The 22,075-nt window shown below is 43.3% G+C and overlaps 2 pseudogenes; one reads left to right on the top strand and one right to left on the bottom strand.

Moving 5' to 3' along the window:
* Nucleotides 1-1,332: 1,332 nt before the first annotated feature.
* On the bottom strand, nucleotides 1,333-14,862 carry LOC130463262 (uncharacterized; annotated as a pseudogene).
* A 1,924-nt stretch (nucleotides 14,863-16,786) lies between these two features.
* On the top strand, nucleotides 16,787-16,886 carry LOC130464498 (uncharacterized; annotated as a pseudogene).
* Nucleotides 16,887-22,075: the final 5,189 nt, after the last annotated feature.

Genomic DNA, 22,075 nt, shown 5'->3' with positions numbered 1-22,075 from the left:
AGCAATAGGACGAATACCACCACCGGGCTTGACAAGAGGGGTGAGGGGAGCACTAGCAACATACTCACCCAAACCCCTGGGGCATTTCCCAGCTAGAAAAAGATTCACCACCCCAGAAATGGAGTCAACCAACTCTTCAGAAACAGCCACAGCAGCCCCAGTCAAGCAATCCATAAGGTGCTGAGCTCGTAAACCGTCCCTCCCACAAGATGTGCCACGGGGAAAACTCCTAATCCGGTCCAAAACAACAGCAGAAGTAGCCATGAGATGATGGTCATCAACATGAATATCAGGCAAGGACGGAGCTGGAAACGTAGGGTGTTTCGACTGCAAATCCGCAAGAGTGGCCTCATTATAAGGCGCAACGCCAGAAGAAGAAAGAACACGGACTGCAGCAGTGTAATGGCCATCACCAATCTTCCTACGACACTGCTTGATATTACGCTCTGCTAAATCAAGACCCTCATCAGCATCCAACAAAGTAGGGGATCCAGCTGCCAAAGCTTCCCGCAAAAGAAGCATATCACCACCCGTCTCACTCCAAGTACGAATAGCATTAACAATGCTCTCCTCCTGCCGCTGCCGCCTTATGGCAGATGTGCACTCACGATTACTTCTCGAACTAAAGGTCTTAAGGATACATAGAGGTAACACGAGAAGTTTAACCCAATAAGAAACGTCCTCAGGCCTGCAAATAACCCTATCAAGCGCGCCTCTCAAAATTCGAGAAAAACCCAAACGACATTTAGGAGGGATGGATTTCACTGTGCAAAGCCGTCTAGAAAACAATCTGTCAAGAAGAGTGACGGTAAAACCACAATCCCGTTCTTGCACCGCAGTATCAATTTGAACATCAGAAGCAAGAGACGGTTTAGAAAATCCATAGAGCACAAACAGAACAACACCATCCTCAACAACAGGCGGGGCCACAAAATCAGAACCATGACGACATTTAGCACGAAGAGCATGCATCTTAAAACAATCCCCACAAAGCCAAATCTCCATACGGCGGAAAGTCAACTCAGCCTCAGAATAAATAGCGAAGTCAGTGGTTAGAGAGTGTCGCGTGATCACTTGAGCATCATCCTTAAAATGACGATCACGAAGATGAGTGATCAAAGAGCTCTTAGTAAGCCCATTTCCACCGCCGTCTTGACACCCACTAAGACCCACAAACGGACAATAAAAACGCACCACACCAGTAGACATTAGAGTAGCCCGCGGTAGCACAACCAGAGTAAACGATCACAGAGCAACAATTATGCACCAACAACAAACTTACTGTTGCATGCAGTAATAAAGAAAAATTGCCACTCAAAATATATAATCCCTTTATTCCAATGAACCAGGCAACCCACAATCACAAATCAACAAGAAGCATAACACCTCAACATAAAAGGACAAAACAGGGAAGAAGACAAAACATTTTCCAACAAAAATAACACTGTACCACAACAATTCGCAACACCAACACGGCAACACCAATGCCACGAATACACACGGACCCTGCCGGAATCAAACACAACGAACACCACACTGCCGGAAACAACCCCTGACGGAACCGACCACTGCCAGCAACAAACACACCAAACGCGAACAAACCCCACGTCGCCATAACCCGAGGAAGCTGCGCCAAAGGAAACCCGCAAAACACCTGGACCACGATCGAAGTTGCACACCACAAAAAGACCCAAATTGGACACCGAAAACCACCCTTAAAGCCGCCTGAAACTCGCTTGAAAACCACCCTTATAGCCGCCTGATACTTACCTGTAAACCTCCCGATACCAACGTACCAAACTGCTCCGTTAACGAACCAGAACTGCACCGAATAACGAATCAATACCAAATCAATAACGCCTAAAGCTGCTCCGTTAATGAACCCTTAAAACGCCTAAAACCACGCCGGAAATAACACCTGATATACCCTGCAACCCCACCTGCGACGTGAAGCCTTCGCCGGACCCACTGTCGTTGGAACGCTGCCGGAAAACGAGCCCTAATGAAGCCCCGATCGAACCCTAATCGCCCCCATTTGAGATAATATTATTATTATTATTATTATCATTATTATTTATTTATTTATTTATTTTTATTTTATTTTTATTCCATGTTTCTCCCCTCGTATTTATTTTTATGTGTGTAGGTGGTTGGGTATTTTAAGATCGGGCACGAGTTCAATAATCGAGCCCAATTGGTGGACTTGTCAAGGAACTAAAGAATTGGATTATGGACTATGTGGTTTTTGGGCCTCAAAACTTGGGCCAAACTGCTGCCAAGAATGATGCAACATTGCACAGCTTAGCCTACACCCCCACTCTTGTCTTATCTATCACCAAACAACACCAGCTACGCAACAAAACGCACAAAATCACACCAGAAAAACAGAGCAAAAACAGAGGAATTGAGTTCGACCGAACCCGTAACGAGGTTCGACCGAACCGAAAATTTAGAGTTCCTGATCGTATGAGGTTCGGTCAAACCCGAATGAAGTTCGTCCAAACCACAATTAAGTTCGACCGGACCTTTTTCAGGTTCGACCGAACATTTGAGCGCTGAATTCTTGTACGGAATTAATGAAATCGGGCGGTTGTGATTTGATTAAAGAGAAGCCTCGTTCTTGAACCGTGCGATATGATGATGGTTGATGATGAACGATTGATGAACGCTGGTGATTAGTTGATGGTGGAGGATGAATGATGACCGATGGATGATAGATGATGATGGACGATGATGATTGATGGTGGCTTGGAGCTTCGCAGCGAAATGGACGAAGAAAAGAAGGTCTGGTGTTTTGGTTTTGGAAGGAAGAAAAAGACGAAAGAAGTTGAAATGTCTAAAGCTACGGGGGGTAGCTGATAGTTTTTGGGAGTTTTGATTTTGATTTTATTTTCTTTTCCCTTTTTATTTTCTTTTTTTCATTTACTTCCTTTTTCCTTTTCTTTTATTTTTTTGTTTTCTCTTTTATTTCTTTTTATTAGGTTGGAGTATAAATACTTAAGGAGGACCAAATTCATTACCCATGTAAATAATTAGTCTTAGTTCTTCTTTCTCTTAGGGTTTAGGGTTTAGGGTTTAAGGTTAGTTTTAGGAGAGAGATAAAAGTGACAAATTATGAATGAAAAATGGAGGATTTTGGTTAAACATCAAGTATGGCAATTTGTATTGGAGACTTCCACCATCAATCAATTAGCATTTCTATCTCTCTCTCTTCATTTATTTCTTCATTTTTGCCTACTTTATTTATTGTTTTAATTAGTTTAATTATTTTTGCTTAGTTTAATGATTCATGTTTAGATTAGTTGTTATTATTGTTTAGAATCATGTTTTTAGTTGTTAATTTCGTTAAATTTCATATTTTTAGGATTATGGAGTAGTTTATTGATTAGGGTTTGGTGAAAACTCAACATTGATTGGTTTGGGTGTTTGTGATTGGAAATTAGGGATTTTCATGATTAAATTATTACATGTTTAGGCATTTCCAATACATGTTGCATTTAACTTGATCAATTAAGTGTTCCATGATTGCTTGGAGTAGTCTAGTTGGGTTGGAAAGGGATTAAAGACCTAAGCTTGGCTATGTTGTTGAATTAGGATTGTGATTTACCCCGGGTGTGATAGGGTAGAACGGGAGTTCGTCCTTGATGCTTAGGGAAATTGTTCGCGCATCGGGAGGTGGTTGGAACTATTTGTGAATTCAACGCTTATTCATGTAGTGCTTGTGAATCTTCCCCGTTTTCAATTGTCTTATGTCCATCCCGTGATTTGTTGTGCTTTGACCCATTCCCTAATCTCGTTTACTTTTGGTTTCTTAGTTTAGTTCATTTAGTTTTAGTTGGTTAGTTGACTTTCCAACTCGTTTCGACCTAGCTTGTTGTTCGATTAGCATAAATTAGCGCACCTTAGTCCTTGTGGATTTCGACCCTTACTTGCCGCTTTACTTGTGTTTAGTGGTTAGTTTAGGTAATTTGTTTGATTAGGAGAGATTAGTAACGACCTAGTTTTTACCCCGATCATAGAGTCATGGAAAAGGATTTAGAATCCTATTAGAATACCAATTAGTTTAATTAGAATCCCTTTAGAACTCTATTAAATAAATTCTATCTACTAGGATTAGGATTTAATCATAGAACGAATTCCAATAGCTTTAGGATTCGTATCTCACACAACCGCACACGAGCACGAGCACCGCACAGCCCGCGCAAGCCTAGCGGCCCACGCGAGCTGCACAGCTCGCAGCCCATTTGCTCGCAGCCCACATAGCTCGCGCGCGCGCCATGCCTTGCTGGACCTGGCCTTGCGCTGGGTTAGGCGAGGCTTTGGCGTGTTTGTTGGGCTCTTGGCTTGCTGGGCGCGGGCCTGGCTTCGTGCTGGGCCTTCGTCTAGCAAGTCTCGTCCGATGCTAATTCGTACGATGCGCTTTCTGATTAAATTCCCGATTCCGGAATTCATTTCCGTTACGAACAATATTTAACATTTCCGATTCCGGAATTAATTTCCGTTTCGAACAAATATTTAATATTTCCGTTTCCAGAATTATTTTCCGATTCCGATAATATTTCCGATTCTGACAATATTTCCGTTTCGGGCAATATTTCCGATTCCGGTAATATTTCCATTTCCGATAATATTTTCCGATACGTACCATGTTTCCCTTTCCGGCAACATCTACGACTTGGATAATATTTATATTTCCGATACGATCCATATTTCCGTTTCCGGCAATATCATCGTTTCCGGAGTATTCATTTACTTGCCTTTGACGATCTTAGCTCCCACTGAAACCAAGATCCGTTGATTCCGAATATCCATAGATGGAGTATTTAATGCCAATCCATATTTCCGTTTCCGGCAATATCATCGTTTCCTAATTTGCCTTTGACGATTTTAGCTCCCACTGGAACCGAGATTCGTCGATTCCGAATATCCATAAATGGAGTATTTAGTTCCTTTAAACACTTGATCCGTTCACGTACTATTTTTGTGACCCTACGGGTTCAGTCAAGAGTAAGATGTGGATTAATATTATTAATTCCACTTGAACTGAAGCGGCCTCTAGCTAGGCATACAGTTCACTTGATCTCACTGAATTATTAACTTGTATAATTAATACTGAATCGCATTTATTAGACTTTAGCATTAAATGCATACTTGGACCAAGGGCATCATTTCCTTCACAAACACAAGAGGACGACGTCCTTCCTTCAAGGCCTTCTCCACCTCCACGTGATGATCGATGATCCTCTCAAACCAGCTGAAGTGGCGCATATCTTCAAACTCCAAATTCCAGGCAAGCTCAATGCCTCCCCTAATCGACCTTTCACCCAGCACGACGGACTGGCTACGCACGTCCTTGGACTTGGCCACTTCCCTACGAGCCTCCTCCAGTTGTGACTCCAGTTGAGTAAACTTGGCGTCAAGTTGAGACAGCTCGTCCTCCTTCTGCTTACACATCTCAGAAAGATCCTTCATCTCCTGGAAGTTCTTGTCTATCTGTTGAAGGCGTTTCTTGTTCTCAGCACGAAGGGAAGCCAAGGACGTGGCCTGGTCGTCAACCGTCTCCTTCCTGGTAAGACGAAGCTCCTCCTGCTCAGCAAAATGCTGATCACCACACTGACTAGCAAGGGTGCGAGCTCTAGTCTCTTCTAGCACCAGAGAAGTGCGCCACTTTTTCAGCGAATCCAACAGTATAAACATCTGCAAAAAGGGCAAAAGTGTAATTCTGAAACACGAAGAAGATAAAAATTAAGTCATTAAAGAAAACTTACATCTAATACCGTGGATTGCATAGCGGCAAGTTGGGTTTCAGCCGCCTCAGGAAGAGTCTCAGCATACTCTGAAGGAATAGCACTGCGCATAAGCTTCATTACCTTGACCCGATCCCGGGAAGAGAAGCGGCCTGAGGCAGGGATCTGATCCAACTCAGCATTTATGGCTTTCTGAGGATCAAGTATCTCTACTGGAAAAACAACAGCCTTAGAATCCCTGGGAGAGACTATAGAACTGCCAGACGAAGAACGACAAGTGCTTACGATGTTGGAATAAAACTTACCACCCGAGTTCCTAGCTCTCTCCGCTGTCTTCAGGAATTCCCCCAAGGGGATCAGCCCTTTGTGGACCAGAAGAGCCAAACTCCGTAGCCGCCGGAGTATCCTTCTGAAGCACTCTTTGGCGCTTCGGAGACGCCTTCACCGTCGAAGACGCCCCCCCAGAACCCCGGACAGGCTTGAAGCAGGGCTTACCTGTCCCTCCGGCTTTGCGCTTAGAAGACGGCGCCTTGGTGGTGGCAGTCTTCATCGATCCCTGGCAAGACCAGACGAATCCAATCAGATACGTTGAGGGAACTATATTAAAGGGTAGCCTTAAAACAAATTACCTTCTTATTCTCCGCAAGAGGATCAAGCGACGGATATACCTTCTCAGCGCCGTGGCGTTGCATAGCCTTGAGGGTGCTTGCCTCAAGCACCATGACAGGCTAAATCGCACTCTCAAAGATAAACCTAACGTTCACCAACTAAAAATATAGTAAGGGAAGCAGGGATCGTATCCACAGGGAAACAGTGTTCTTTCTACTATTAATTAACTAATCTAGACTACTGGTAACAAAGAGTTGGATTGGTTTGTATATTAAACTAAGGCAAATAATCAAACTAGAATATTACAATATTAAGGGAATCTAGGGCAGCGGTTCACCATAAACACATACCGGGATTGGACAACAGACAATAACAATCAATTAACAATCATAACTAGGAAATCATGCATCTCTCGAATCTTATGAATTCCTTAGGATAGAACAACTAGCGGGCTCTCGCTACGTACTAGAAATAATTCCTATCTAATAGCCACAGACCAAAAACATCAGATTTATACCTCTCGGCGCATAATCTAAGGTTAATCAAACTCAAATCAAAATAGTCCGGCCGAACAGAATTGACGAGCAATAATAATAAGCTATAGAAATTATAATCAATCAACCAAATATCATGTCCACGTATAATCCCAATAATGCATTCATGGATCCCCTAAACCCTAGAAATTAACTACTCACTCATGATAATAAATAACAAAGCAATTAACATAATAGAAAACATGATTAAAGAAATAAACTGAATTAGAACAAGAAGCAATACCTAATTGAAGAACAATGAATAATGAAAGCTGGAATTTTTGATTGAAAATAAAACTAAGTGTTGGAACCAATTTGAGAGAATAATAAGCTAAGAAAATAAACTAAGGTTCAATACTAGAAAATAAGGTGGTCTCTAAAAACAATTAAGGCTTGCTTATATAGTTTGCCCAAAATAAAGCCCAAAAAACGGAAAGAAAACTCGCGCATAAGTGCTGGGGGTTGGCGTCGCCCGATCGGGCGTCGCTTCGCCCGATCGGGCGATCCACTCGATAGTCGGCCCGATCGGGCCAAAATCCGCCCGATCGGGCGGTTTTTGAATTCTCCATACTGCCTCTAGATTGACCGCCCGATCCGGATCGGGCGAGATGCGCCCGATCGGGCTCGCGTTGATGATTCCATATTACTTATAAATCCGCCCGATGGTTGCATTTCGCCCACAGCTTCCAGGGCGATTTGCAATCTTCAATGTAGCTCGCCCATATCACTGAGTCTAACTCCCGGGGCTCAACCATAAGCATCCAAGGCTCCCAAAAGTCGACGATGGAGGTCCCGAACTTCTCGGACTCATATAGTGGCCTAGATCATCAATGAAACGGGTCTAAAACGACCAATTTCTCATAATCAAACCTGAAACTCAAGGCACACTCAATAACACACATTAGTACTAGAAACGGCTCCTAAGAGCACGTTTGACACATAAAAGCACTAAGGGACGGGGGTAAAAATACTATATAAAACATGCATATCAAACCTCCCCAAGGTAGATCCTTGCTTGTCCCTAAGCAAGGAAATCATCGATGAACACAAAACCAACTTCACTCCCGACATAATTCAAAATGAAAAACATAATTCGAGGCAAAATCCAACAAGCATGCATCAATGTTAACCAATCAAATTCATTCAACCGCCAATCCACCTCAACAATCGTCACGCAAAGCGAACCACAAGTGTACAATGGAATTCAAGACTAGTGCTCACACACTCGTCACTCATTTATGTGGCGGATAAAAAATGTACCCGTTCGCTCTCCTTCCAACATATATGTGTACAATGCCCTCCCAAACTCACAACACTCGTGTGTCTAGAAAAACATGCACTCAACCTAGTAGTCGACTCGGAATGTGTCATGTCATAACTTGCATTGATAAACAACTACTTTCACATTAATATGACTCTATGCACAAAGGTCGGAAGGTCTTCAAAGCTTGTAATGTTAGGCTTAGGTAGAGGTGCGGTAAATTTGGGTAAAACGTGAGCTTAAAGCCTTGGCTTTGGGGAGCATAAATCCTAGCAAAACCATGGTCAACCACAAATGATGACCACAACCACAACTTCCCACTCAACACATGATGAAACAACAAACAAACCACACTATATTTTCTTGCCTTTCTTTCACAATTAAAATCAATCACTCATAAAGATAAGAAATTACAATACTTGAGTGAAACAATGCTTTGAATTTTCTTGAGAATAACGATTTTTCCTTCTTATTTTTTTTTTCTTGCTCAATCTCATTTTTTTTTCTTTTGGAACCTTCACACGATTTTTTTCTATTCTCCTCATCTCATTCATTTTTCATTTCATTTTTTTCAACTACAATCATGATAAGAAGAACTTCCCTTTTCAATACTCAATATGCTCAAAATGTACCACACTACAACTCCCTCACCTCACTACTATTAGCTTCCCCAAGCTAGGCTTGGGACTAGTAACCAATGGGGAATTTACGGGCTTGTAATGTGGTTAGTCACCGAATAAATGGCACAAGCACAACATGGGTAGAAAAAGAGGGAAAAAACGTATCTAATTTCATCTGAAGGCTACCTAAATAGAAAAATGCCTTCGTCCTCCACAATGTGCATGTATATGAGTCATAAAACATTACTAATAGTTGCAAACCAATACTCAAAATCAATGGCACACCAGGAAGCTATCACACATCCTAACCAAGTCAACTAGTCAAGCACCAAGTCCACAAGTAGTTAGTCGGAGTTGACTCATGTTTAGGCATCAAAACAGTCGAACATCAAATCATGGCTAACACATCTACATTGCCCATCATCAAACACCAAGAATCAAAACAATTTTCAATCAAAGGGGCACAGGGAAGCATGATTTTGCATTCATCGGAACGTATTTTTGTATTTTTTTTAAAGCAATAAACTAATCTAGAAAGCATTAAACACACCAAAATAAAGAAATGCGAAAAGAAAAGAAAAACATACCTACAATGTACAAGTAATGTGAAACCCCCCCCAAACCAAATCAGACAATGTCCTCATTGGCTCAAGGGTATCGAACCAACTCGATCTCATCTCCATCATTGACGACCATTGCCGCCATCATCATCATCATCACCATCATCTCGGCCACCATGCCCACTAGGACCCGCTCCCCACCCTCCGTACTGGGTGGGTGTGAAGGTGCCCATAGAACCCGGAGCTCCATATCCCTCCGCGGGATAGGTATACCAGGTAGGGTGCTCGTAATCTGGGGAAATATAGCCCTTCCTGGCATACTGATCATAAAATGGGAACATGGTCCTCTGGTGATCAGCTGCGAACTCCCGGAACCCGAGCTCAAGTCTGCTCAACCTCTCATCAATGGACCCCTGATCCTCATGAACTACCGGGCCACTCTGGGGCCTCCCCGTGTCTCGACGCCCCCTCCTGAAGTAGGTGCGAGGCTCTGGCTGGTACTGATGGGGCTCTGGCTGAGGGTCAGGCTGAGGCTGGGGGTCAGGCTGAGGCTCTTGCTCAAATCCAACAAATAGATAATGAGCCTGACCGGGTCTGAAACTAGTGCGGCCCTGAGGGTCAGGCAAGGTGAAAAGCCGGTTTCCCTCGAACATCCAGTACATGGCTCCCGGCCTAAATAACCCATGCTCCCCCTGTAGCCTACGGAGTCCAGCAAAATAAGCCAAATCAAGCAAGTTGCTACCCAGAACTGGAATCTGGTTAGCCTCAGTAAAGTTGGCCGTGGCCATGGCTATGTGGGTGATCAACCCACCAATGGTAATTTTGGTAGTATGTGTGGAGGTGGCTATGGAGTAAAATTGAGAGGCCATGTGATGTGCAAGGTTCATTTTGTAGCTCTCCTCTCCTTCGGAAACGTAGCCACCTAGGATCTCTAGCTCCGTACTCCTAATGTTCTGGGTCTCATCCCTACCAAAGATTGTAAATCCTAGGAACCTGTAAAAGACAATGGGTACCGGGTGTTGTATCTTGGAAGCATGCAAATGTTGCATACTCCCGGGATTATCATTGCCCGTAAGCTTTCCCCACATGGTGCAGTTGTTATGGGTCTTCTTAGGTTTCCTACTATATGTGGTAGATAATCCAAAAATCCTACCAAAATCAGATAAGCTCATGGTGTAGGTTCTATTCATCACACGAAATTGAACCGATGACACGGTTCGATAGCCATCCCTACGCACATTAAAACTACTCAAGAATTCTAGAGTCAACCGTCTAAATGTGAGACAGAGCATACTATACATGCTACTCATACCAACACCAACAAAAACACGTTTTACATCACGCTCAATTCCCATTTCATGCAAGGATTTTTGACATATAAAGCGAGTAGGGATTACCTCCCTCAATTTGAGGTGCATGAATCGTGCTCGTTGCTCCTCCGTAATAAAGATGACATCCGGAAAATCCGTGTCGGGCTCGAATTGCGGTGGTGGAGGTGGTGGTGTCGGTTCCCGAGCTCGGCTTGTGGAAGCCTCATGTTGATTTCTTGGTACCCTCGTGCATTTTCTTTGTGGTCTATTTGCCATTGATGAAAAATCTGAATTTTTGAGTTTTTTGAGCTTTTTGGGTGAATTTGGGGATTTTGTGGGGATGAGAGAAAACTTAAATCGGTTAGGTGTAGGTTGTAGAGGATGATGAGAGGATGATTTTGATGAAAGATTTGTTGAATTTGGTGGAGATTTGAGGGAGATATGGTGGTTTGAAGTTTTTGGAAGTTGGGGTTTAATGGAGGAAGTGAGAGAAATTTAGGTTGAAGATGAAGAGGAAGTGAAGAAAGAAAGGGTAGAATCGTTGGTTTATTGCTGAAATCGCGTCGCGCCCGATCGGGCGACGTTCCGCCCGATCGGGCGGAATGCGATCCTTTTCTTTACATCCGTGCGCGCCCGATCGGGCGCACCTCGCCCGATCCGGATCGGGCGATTTGCGAATGCTCATTTTCTTGACTTTTTCCTGCCCAGAATCATCCTTGACTTTTCCTCGAAAATTTCATCAACCGCCCGATCGGGCAAAATAATTTCGCCCGATCGGGCCTTCCACTCGTCTTCTGCGCTCGATCGGGCAAACAAACGCCCGACTCGGGCGTTCCACTCGCCAAACCGCCCGATCGGGCGAAATAATTTCGCCCGATCGAGCATTCCACTCGCCGGACAGCCCGATCGGGCATGCTTCGCCCGATCGGGCGGAAATAAACTGCAAGAAACTCATCCGTGCGCGCCCGATCGGGCGCACCTCACCCGATACGTATCGGGCGGTTTGCAGCGTGCTTGGCATTGTGCGTAATTTCACTTTCTCGAACTTGGAGCTTTAGGCCTGCACATTATTAAACACCCAAACAGCGTAATGCCCTCTTCTCGCCTCACTAACACCAAAAACAATACTTAAACACACTTAGGTATGGAAATACTAACTAAACATACAAAAATAGAATGAAAAAAAATCAAACTTATACTACTTAAAGCGATAAAATACGGGTTGCCTCCCGCAAAGCGCTGGTTTATTTCAAGGTCCCGCTCGACCTTGTTACCTTGAATATGCAGTTTATGAGGCGGAGGGATTGAGGTGATGGACCTCAACCACTCCTACAGTAGCCCCATCATGGTACAACTTCAGACGTTGCCCGTTGACCTTGAATCGTTCACCATTCTCATTCTCTACTTCAACAGACCTAAACTTGCTTACCATAGTCACAGTGAACGGCCCAGACCACCTAGACTTAAGTTTTCCAGGAAATAACTTAAGCCTAGAGTTAAAAAGTAGAACCTTGTCGCCCACCGCGAACTCTCTATGCAAAATGTGATTGTCGTGCCACTTCTTGGTCTTTTCCTTGTAAATCCGGGCACTATCATAGGCTTGTAGTCGGAATTCATCGAGCTCACCTAATTGAAGTAACCGCTTCTCACCGGCTAGCTTTGCATCCATGTTGAGCTGTTTGATTGCCCAATAAGCCTTGTACTCCATTTCTACTGGTAAGTGACACGCCTTGCCATACACCAACCGATACGGGGAGGTACCAATAGGTGTCTTAAAGGCGGTTCTGTATGCCCATAGAGTATCATCTAGCTTATCGCTCCAATCCTTCCTAGACTTTGCCACCACTTTCTCAAGGATAGATTTGATCTCTCGGTTGGAGACCTCAACTTGACCACTCGTCTGAGGGTGGTAGGCTAGTCCTGTGCGGTGATAAACTCCATACTTGCGCAGGAGCGCATCCAGATGCTTCTCATGGAAGTGTGACCCTCCATCACTGATCAAAGCGCGCGGAACCCCAAATCTAGGAAAAATGATCTTCTTGAACAGGGAGATGACCGTCTTAGCATCGTTAGTAGGTGAGGCAACGGCTTCCACCCACTTTGACACATAATCTACAGCAACAAGGATATACAAGTTACCCTTGGACGATGGGAATGGTCCCATATAATCAATTCCCCACACATCAAAAATCTCAACCTCAAGGATCCCATTCTGTGGCATCTCATACCTCCTCGAAATAGTGCCGGCCCTCTGGCACGCATCACAAGCCATAATAAAATCCTGTGCATCCTTGAACATAGTAGGCCAGTAAAAACCACATTGTGACAGCTTAGCGTTTGTTTTAGACGGTCCATGGTGACCACCATAAGGTGAAGAATGACACCTACTGATAACACCTTGAACTTCCTATTCTGGAATACAACGCTTGTATAACCCTTCAGCAGTCTCACGAAACAAATAAGGGTCGTCCCAAAAGTAGAACCGGACATCATGTAGGAATTTCTTCTTCTGTTGATATGAAAGATCAGCCGGAAGAATTCTACCTACAATGTAGTTAGCAAAATCTGCGAACCATGGTGACTGACTGGCAAGTGCAAGTAAATGATCATCCGGAAATGAATCATCAATCGGTGTAGATCCCTTACCATCGTCATACCTCAATCTAGACAAGTGATCTGCAACCACATTCTCAGCCCCTTTCTTGTCGCGGATCTCTAGATCGAACTCCTGTAGCAGTAGTATCCATCGAATAAGCCTAGGCTTGGCTTCCTTCTTAGAGAGCAGATACTTAAGGGCCGCATGGTCAGTATAGACTATCACCTTGGATCCAATCAGATAGGTGCGGAATTTATCCAAGGCATAGACTTGCATAATAGGCTAGAAGCTCCTTCTCAGTAGTTCCATAATTAACTTGAGCTTCATCCAAGGTCTTACTTGCATAATAGATGGCATGTAAAACCTTCTCCTTTCTCTGACCCAGCACTGCCCCAACTGCATAATCACTTGCATCACACATTATCTCAAACGGAATATCCCATTCGGGAGAACGGATGATGGGAGCCGAAATCAGTGCCTGTTTAATCCTGTCAAAGGCTTCAAGACAAGCATCAGTAAACACAAACGAGGCATCCTTGAGAAGGAGCTGGGTAAGTGGTTTAACAATTTTAGAGAAATCCTTGATAAAGCGGCGATAAAACCCCGCATGACCAAGAGAACTTCTAACACCCTTCACATTAACTGGAGGGGGTAATTGTTCAATCACTTGGACCTTAGCTCGATCCACCTGAATGCCCTTATCAGATATCAAATGTCCCAAAACCACCCCTTCAGTAACCATGAAATGACACTTTTCCCAGTTCAAGACTAAATTGCACTCTTCACATCTTTTCAAAACTTTAGTCAGATTTAGCAAGCAAGAATCAAAAGAAGTACCATAGACGCTAAAATCATCCATAAACACTTCCATGATAGACTCAATAAAATCAGAAAAGATACTCATCATGCAACGTTGGAAAGTAGCAGGTGCATTACACAGACCAAAAGGCATCCTACGATATGCAAAGGTACCATAGGGGCAGGTGAAGGTGGTCTTTTTCTGGTCGTCTGGATGTATGGGAATTTGAAAGAAACCAGAATAACCATCCAGATAACAGAAAAACTTGTGACAGGCTAGCCTTTCTAACATTTGATCAATGAAGGGAAGGGGAAAATGGTCCTTTTTAGTAGCAACATTAAGACGCCTATAATCAATGCACATGCGCCAACCTGTGACTACCCTAGTTGGTATCAACTCATTTTTTTCATTTCTCACCACAGTTGCCCCCCCTTTCTTAGGCACTACCTGAACGGGACTCACCCACTTAGAATCAGACACAGCATACACTATACCCGCATCAAGCAATTTCATAACTTCAGCTTTTACAACATCTTGCATGACAGGGTTCAAACGACGCTGGGTTGAATGCATGGTTTATGATTTTCATCTAGATGTATCCTATGCATACAAAAGTCAGGGCTAATACCCTTTAAATCATCAATACTGTACCCAATGGCCTTTTTGTGCCTTTTCAACACAATAAGAAGTTGGGATAACTGGCCTGCATCAAGTGCAGTACTGACGATCACAGGGCAAAGTTGTTCATTATCTAAAAACGCATACTTAAGGTTAGCAGGAAGAGGCTTAAGTTCGGGTTTCTTTACCTCTTTAACAGAACAAACCGGCCGAACTAACCTCTTCAATTTGGTGCTCTCCGGCTCAGATTCTCCACCATTAAGAGCCAACTCCAGAGCATCCACTTCTGCACTCCAAGAACTGCTATCACCTGCAGAAGACTCACAACAAAGCACTGCCTCCAAAGGGTCTCTTTCGAGAACTTGGGAGACGTTATCACGAGTAATAAAATCGACTACATCTATGCGATAGCATTGTTACTCCTCTAGCATGGGACTTTTTAAGGCACTATTCAGATTAAAAGTCACCTTATCATCCCCAACAGACAATGTCAATTTCCCACTTTTAACATCAATTACCGCCCCCGCCGTATGAAGGATGGGTCTACCTAAGATTATGGGAATTTGAGAATCCTCCTGCATGTCTAATACTACAAAGTCCACAGGTATATAGAATTTACCAACTCTAACAGGGACGTCCTCTAAAACACCTAAGGGGTATTTGACAGAACGGTCGGCCATTTGTAGAGTGATATTGGTAACCTTAAGCTCACCCATATTCAGTTTAGTACAGACAGACAAAGGCATGACAGACACACTAGCACCTAGATCACATAAAGCTTTATCAATAAATACGGTGCCAATGTTACATGGGATGGAAAAACTCCCGGGGTCCTTAAGTTTAGGTGGAGACTTGTTTTGCAAATAAGCACTACATTCCTCAGTGAAAGCTACAGTCTCTACCTCACAAAAAGCACGTTTTCTGGTCAAAATATCTTTCATGAATTTAGCATAAGCAGGAACTTGTAAAATTAATTCAGTAAAAGGAACCGTTACCTGCAAATTTTTGACCACTTCCAAGAATCTGCCAAACTTCTTGTCTAGCTTATTCTTGAGTTGTCGGTTTGGGAAGGGGAGTGCAATAGGTGGTACTTGTATATCCGCCCCCTTCTTAACCGCAGTTGTAGCCTCATTCTCATTGACTACCTTTTCAGCTGGTTCCTTTTCACCCATAACTATCTTCGGGATTTCCTCACTGACCAGATCACTAGCAGACACCCCGGAATCAACCTCAACCGGCATAGAAGGACCATCATAATCCCTACCACTCCTCAATGTAATTGCATTAGCAGTCTCCCTATTTTCGGGCTGTGAAGGAAGTTGGCCTGGTGGCCTCCCTGCAATAGTAGTAGCCATCTGTGCCAACTGTGTATCAATGATCTTGTTATGAGCAGTAAGAGCATCGATTTTTGCATCCTTTTCACTTAGAGATTTTTGCATTTGTAGCATCATGTTTCTCATCTCTACTAGCATAGGGTCAGGCTGTGTGGCTTGAGGTTGTGGTTGTGGGGGTGATGTGTGTTGTCTAGAGAACCCAGGTGGCCCACTAGACTGTTGGTTGTAGTTGTTTCGGGGTTGGTAAGATTGTTGGTGTGGGGGTTGATATGGTTGTGGTGGTGGATGTTGAACTTGGTGAGGGTTTTGGATATTGTTGCTCCTGTAGGAAAGCAGAGGGTTATTTTTGTAGCCCTCATTGTAAGAGTTGGAGAATGGGTTGTTTTGTTTGTAGGATTGAAATGCATTACATTGTTCAATAGAGCTTCTACATTCCTGTGCATAATGACCAGACATTCCACAACTTTCACAAATAGTAGTAGGTTGGGCACTCATAGCAGCTACACTAACAGGTTGGGCAGATTGAGCATTGGCCGCTTGCATATTATCGAACTTATAATGTAAAGCAGTCAATTGGGCAGTTAATTGTTCAATAGAATTTAAATCATGCTTACCACCCCTGTTAGATAGACCTCTAGGATTTCCATACTGGGCATTGTGAATGGCTATCTCCTCAATCACCTCTATAGCTCTAGGCACCTCAAGTTGCATGAACCTTCCACTGGCAGCTGAATCCAACAAACATCTAGACTCATTTCCCAGACCATTATAAAACTGCTGAATCAAGAACCAATCTTCCAAACCATGGTGCGGGCATTCTCTTTGCAAATCCTTGAATCTCTCCCAAACCTCGAACAAACTCTCATCCGCTTGTTGCGAGATACCTAATATCTGACCCCTTAGACGAGCCGTTTTCTCAGGTGGAAAATATTTAACATAAAAAGCAAGAGCCAAGGATTCCCAATTATTGATTTTCAAAGCCGCCCGATTCAACCCATTAATCCACAGTTTAGCTTTCCCACTCAAAGAGAACGGGAAAAGTATCTCCATAGTCTGCTCCGGAGTCAATCCCTTTTGCTTGATGGTGGAGCAATATTGGATAAAGGACTGAATGTGAAGATTCGGATCTTCACCTGGTTCCCCACCGTACTGGCGTCTCTCGATCATGTTAATCAATGCAGGCTCAATCTTGAAGGTCTCAGCTGCAATAGAAGGCATGATCGCCTTTGGTAGCACGGACAGACTTGGCTTAGAATAGTCCGTAAGCCGTGGGGTAGGTGGCGGTATCAGATTTTCGTCACCCATCTCTATCTCTGAAACTGAATCTGTATCTGAAGAAAAAAGATCGCCAATATTATGATCAGAATCAGAGTAATTCCCACACTGTGCAATGAAAGTTCTTCGTCTACGAAAGGTTCTATCGGGCTCAGGATCGAATGGAGTAAGATTACTAGTACCTACGGCCCTGGGCATAGACAAAGACTACAAAACAATGTGAGATCTGGTCTCAAGGAACGTGAGTTCCTTGAGTAGTAACAAACAATAATCTAGGATAAGAAATCAACAACAGAAAATAAAACCGTTTCCCCGGCAACGGCGCCAAAATTTGACAGGCTAAATCGCACTCCTATCAAAGATAAACCTAACGTTCACCAACTAAAAATATAGTAAGGGAAGCAGGGATCGTATCCACAGGGAAACAGTGTTCTTTCTACTATTAATTAACTAATCTAGACTACTGGTAACAAAGAGTTGGATTGGTTTGTATATTAAACTAAGGCAAATAATCAAACTAGAATATTACAATATTAAGGGAATCTAGGGCAGCGGTTCACCATAAACACAGACCGGGATTGGACAACAGACAATAACAATCAATTAACAATCATAACTAGGAAATCATGCATCTCTCGAATCTTATGAATTCCTTAGGATAGAACAACTAGCGGGCTCTCGCTACGTACTAGAAATAATTCCTATCTAATAGCCACAGACCAAAAACATCAGATTTATACCTCTCGGCGCATAATCTAAGGTTAATCAAACTCAAATCAAAATAGTCCGGCCGAACAGAATTGACGAGCAATAATAATAAGGTATAGAAATTATAATCAATCAACCAAATATCATGTCCACGTATAATCCCAATAATGCATTCATGGATCCCCTAAACCCTAGAAATTAAACTACTCACTCATGATAATAAATAACAAAGCAATTAACATAATAGAAAACATGATTAAAGAAATAAACTGAATTAGAACAAGAAGCAATACCTAATTGAAGAACAATGAATAATGAAAGCTGGAATTTTTGATTGAAAATAAAACTAAGTGTTGGAACCAATTTGAGAGAATAATAAGCTAAGAAAATAAACTAAGGTTCAATACTAGAAATAAGGTGGTCTCTAAAAACAATTAAGGCTTGCTTATATAGTTTGCCCAAAATAAAGCCCAAAAAACAGAAAGAAAACTCGCGCATTAGTGCTGGGGGTTGGCGTCGCCCTATCGGGCGTCGCTTCGCCCGATCGGGCGATCCACTCGATAGTCGGCCCGATCGGGCCAAAATCCGCCCGATCGGGCGGTTTTTGAATTCTCCATACAGCCTCTAGATTGACCGCCCGATCCGGATCGGGCGAGATGCGCCCGATCGGGCGCGCGTTGATGATTCCATATTACTTATAAATCCGCTCGATGGTTGCATTTCGCCCACAGCTTCCAGGGCGATTTGCAATCTTCAATGTAGCTCGCCCATATCACTGAGTCTAACTCCCGGGGCTCAACCATAAGCATCCAAGGCTCCCGAAAGTCGACGATGGAGGTCCCGAACTTCTCGGACTCATATAGTGGCCTAGATCATCAATGAAACGGGTCTAAAACGACCAATTTCTCATAATCAAACCTGAAACTCAAGGCACACTCAATAACACACATTAGTACTAGAAACGGCTCCTAAGAGCACGTTTGACACATAAAAGCACTAAGGGACGGGGGTAAAAATACTATATAAAACATGCATATCACACCACAACAAGCCAAGTCGGCATATCCCCTCGGCCCTTGGAAGCGTCGTCTAGCTTCTCCATAGCCTCGTCTGAAAAAGAATGAAGACGTTAGAAAAAGCATAAGAAGAATTAAGCAACAGAAAACCAAGTTACGAGATATTACCTCTCGGCATATACGGACACAAGCCCACAGCCGAGAGGAAGGTAGCGTCATCCAATTGATCTAGATGGGGTAACCACCCCTCTGGTATCCAAGCCGTCTTCGTCCCCACGATAATCGGCTTTGCCTTGAAAAGAGAAGATATATGTTTCCACAAGTTAGCAGAAATAGGGGGAAAGGAACCGCTTGTCCCAACAAAATTGGGTTGAAGTGTCCACCGTCTAATTCGGTCGCACATCACCGCATCAGTGGTCTTAATGATTACCCACTTCTTCCGCCAATGATGCCACTTAGACGCCTTACCAACAACCGTCCTATATGCCCCTTTGTAACTCAGAGCCAGCCAGCCGTCAGTGGCCTGAGGGACTTTAGACAGCGATGCTATTCGCGGAAACGCTGGAAAAGAGGGAGTAATGCCTTCGAGCTCACACCTGGCGATGTATCCAAACACGCCGGCTCAAGAGTTAGGGGACATCTGGTTCATCCCTCTGTTGAAACCGTCCAACAACTCCACCACTAACGAGTGTGGAGGAAACCTCATACCCAGCTTCAAGACGGCCATATACACGCCAAACTCCCCTTTAACCAGGCCAAAGCTAGTGTAGTCCATGCCTCCAGGCATTTTTAACTTGTATTCGGGGCCCAGATTTAGAGACGCATCATAGTCAACCCCTTGCTTATTCAGATAATTTAGCCACGTCTGAAGAGGGAAGATCTCACAGGGGTGAAGGTGTCCTTCTTCACTCCTAAACGGGCCCGCCATCGCACCCTCTACACGTCCTGATTCGGGGACGTCTTCCTCCATGGGAGAAGAAGACTCCCCTTCAAAACCCGGATTTTCACTTATCAGCACCATGTTGTCCTGCACACGCTGAAGAATTGGCTCACGACGGGGACATAAACCCTTGTCGAGAAGACGTCAAGTAACTGGTCGCCGTCCTCAAATTCGACTGGGCCGACGTACCATTAACAGGGAAGAAAGATAAAATAAGAAAATCAACAAACAAGTTTCCAAAATAAGAAATGTTACCTGTTAGATCAAAGAAGGAACTCCAAAGAAAATTGAATTCCAAAAGATGAAGAACTCCAAGAACAAAGAGATGAAGGCGAGGTGGTCCTAAATCACTTGCTGGTGGTTGAATGACGCCGTAAATCGCCCTCCTTCTGCTGCTCTCTAGAGATATTTAGAAATGAGGGGGAAATCCACTTGAAATGGCCACTTATTTATAGAGGGGTAAGAAATGATGACCACTGCCACATGTCACTACGGCAGAGGAGAAACCAAGAGCAGTAAAAACAAACGACAGTTTTCACTCCTCTTGAGGGGCAAATGATGTGGGCTTGGTGTATCACCACAATAGGCCCAGAGATGTGTGTGATCTGACTCAAGCCCACCCCCAAATATATATGGGCCCAGAGCTCATATGCTGGCCCAAACCTCGTCATTTAAGCCTTGGAGGACCAGTCCCTTGATAAAGGCCCGAGTTATCCATGACCAGGCCCAAGTCTAAAGAGTCCATCAGGTTCTAATCAAAACCCCCACTTATGGACACGAGTCCCAATTCCCGGGAACACCCAATCATGCAGCTAGGGTTATGAGATCAATTTCCAAGAAACCCTAGCCCTGTAAATAGTTCAGATCCCAAGGTAAAAGGGGCATTCAATTCATTCCCACCTACCTTAAACTATCTTTGCTCTACCTTCTCTCTACAAATTACTTTTCTCTCTAGCCAAAACTTACTTAGGCATCGGATGGAATATTCCTACGGGAATATTCTTGTTTTGCAGGTTGCAGGAAGATCGTGCCGACGCATACTTGATACCTCCGAGGAACGCGTGACACGTCATCACCACAAAAGATCCCACAACAAGAAATATTGCCGGAATCGGAAACATTGCCGGAAATCGAAATATTACCGGAATCGAAAATACTGTCGGAATAGGAAATTATTTTCGGAATCGGAAATATTAACGGAAACGTAAATATTTGTTCGAAATGGAAATAGATTCCTGAATTGGAAAACGAATCAGAAGCTCGACGAGCGATAAGCCGGCAAGCGAGCCGGCCCATCGCTCAACAAGTACGACGCCGAGCGCACAACACTGAGCATGAAGCCCAGCGCTAGCGCCCAGCCTTAGGCGATGGGCCTAGAGCGATGTGGGCCGCGAGCACGCAGCAAGCCATGTCATACTACTATAAAAACGACATTTAACGACGAACAATTTCGTCGTTAAAAGCCTTAATTTTCATCGTTAAAACCTTTAACGACGGACATGATGTTCGTTGTAACAGGTTCCGCCGTTATTGGCTTTAACGACGATGTTCGTCGTTAATAATTAATGTTTCTTAGCGATGAATTACCGTTTCATCGTTAAGTATTAATGACGGATTATCGGTTCGTCGTTAACAATTAACGACGGATTATTGTTTCGTCGTTAACTTTTAACGATGAAATCATAATTCGTTGTTAATAATTAATGACAAAGTTAAAACTTCATCGTTAAAAGTTAACGACGAAACAATAATCCGTCGTTAATACTTAACAACGAAACTGTATTTCTTCGTTAAATGCTTATTCACTATGATCAATTAAGCAATAACGACCAACATATCCCTTGTAAAATGTCCTTTCCAACGGGCCAAAAATTTGAATTTTGGCAATAACGACCAACTATTCTGTCGTTAATATTGCAATCATAATAATATTATTTGCGCTTTTCAAAGCACTTACATTTTTCCTGTCCAACAATATAGATAACTATAAATCAATTAAAAAAAATTAAAATTTCATTACTCAAAATATTTTTGACAATAGAATTTCAAGTTATGTTAAATAAAAAATCACATCCCTTGTCTTTAAATTCTAATAAAGATAAGTAATTCTTGTTCAATCTAAAAGACCAAAATAAAAATCTAACTAGTT

Source organism: Spinacia oleracea, chromosome 6, assembly GCF_020520425.1.
Source record: "Spinacia oleracea cultivar Varoflay chromosome 6, BTI_SOV_V1, whole genome shotgun sequence".
In the NCBI taxonomy this organism is placed as follows: Eukaryota; Viridiplantae; Streptophyta; class Magnoliopsida; order Caryophyllales; family Amaranthaceae; genus Spinacia; species Spinacia oleracea.
Note: the sequence above shows the minus strand (reverse complement) of the source record. Positions and strands in the feature narration are given on the sequence as shown.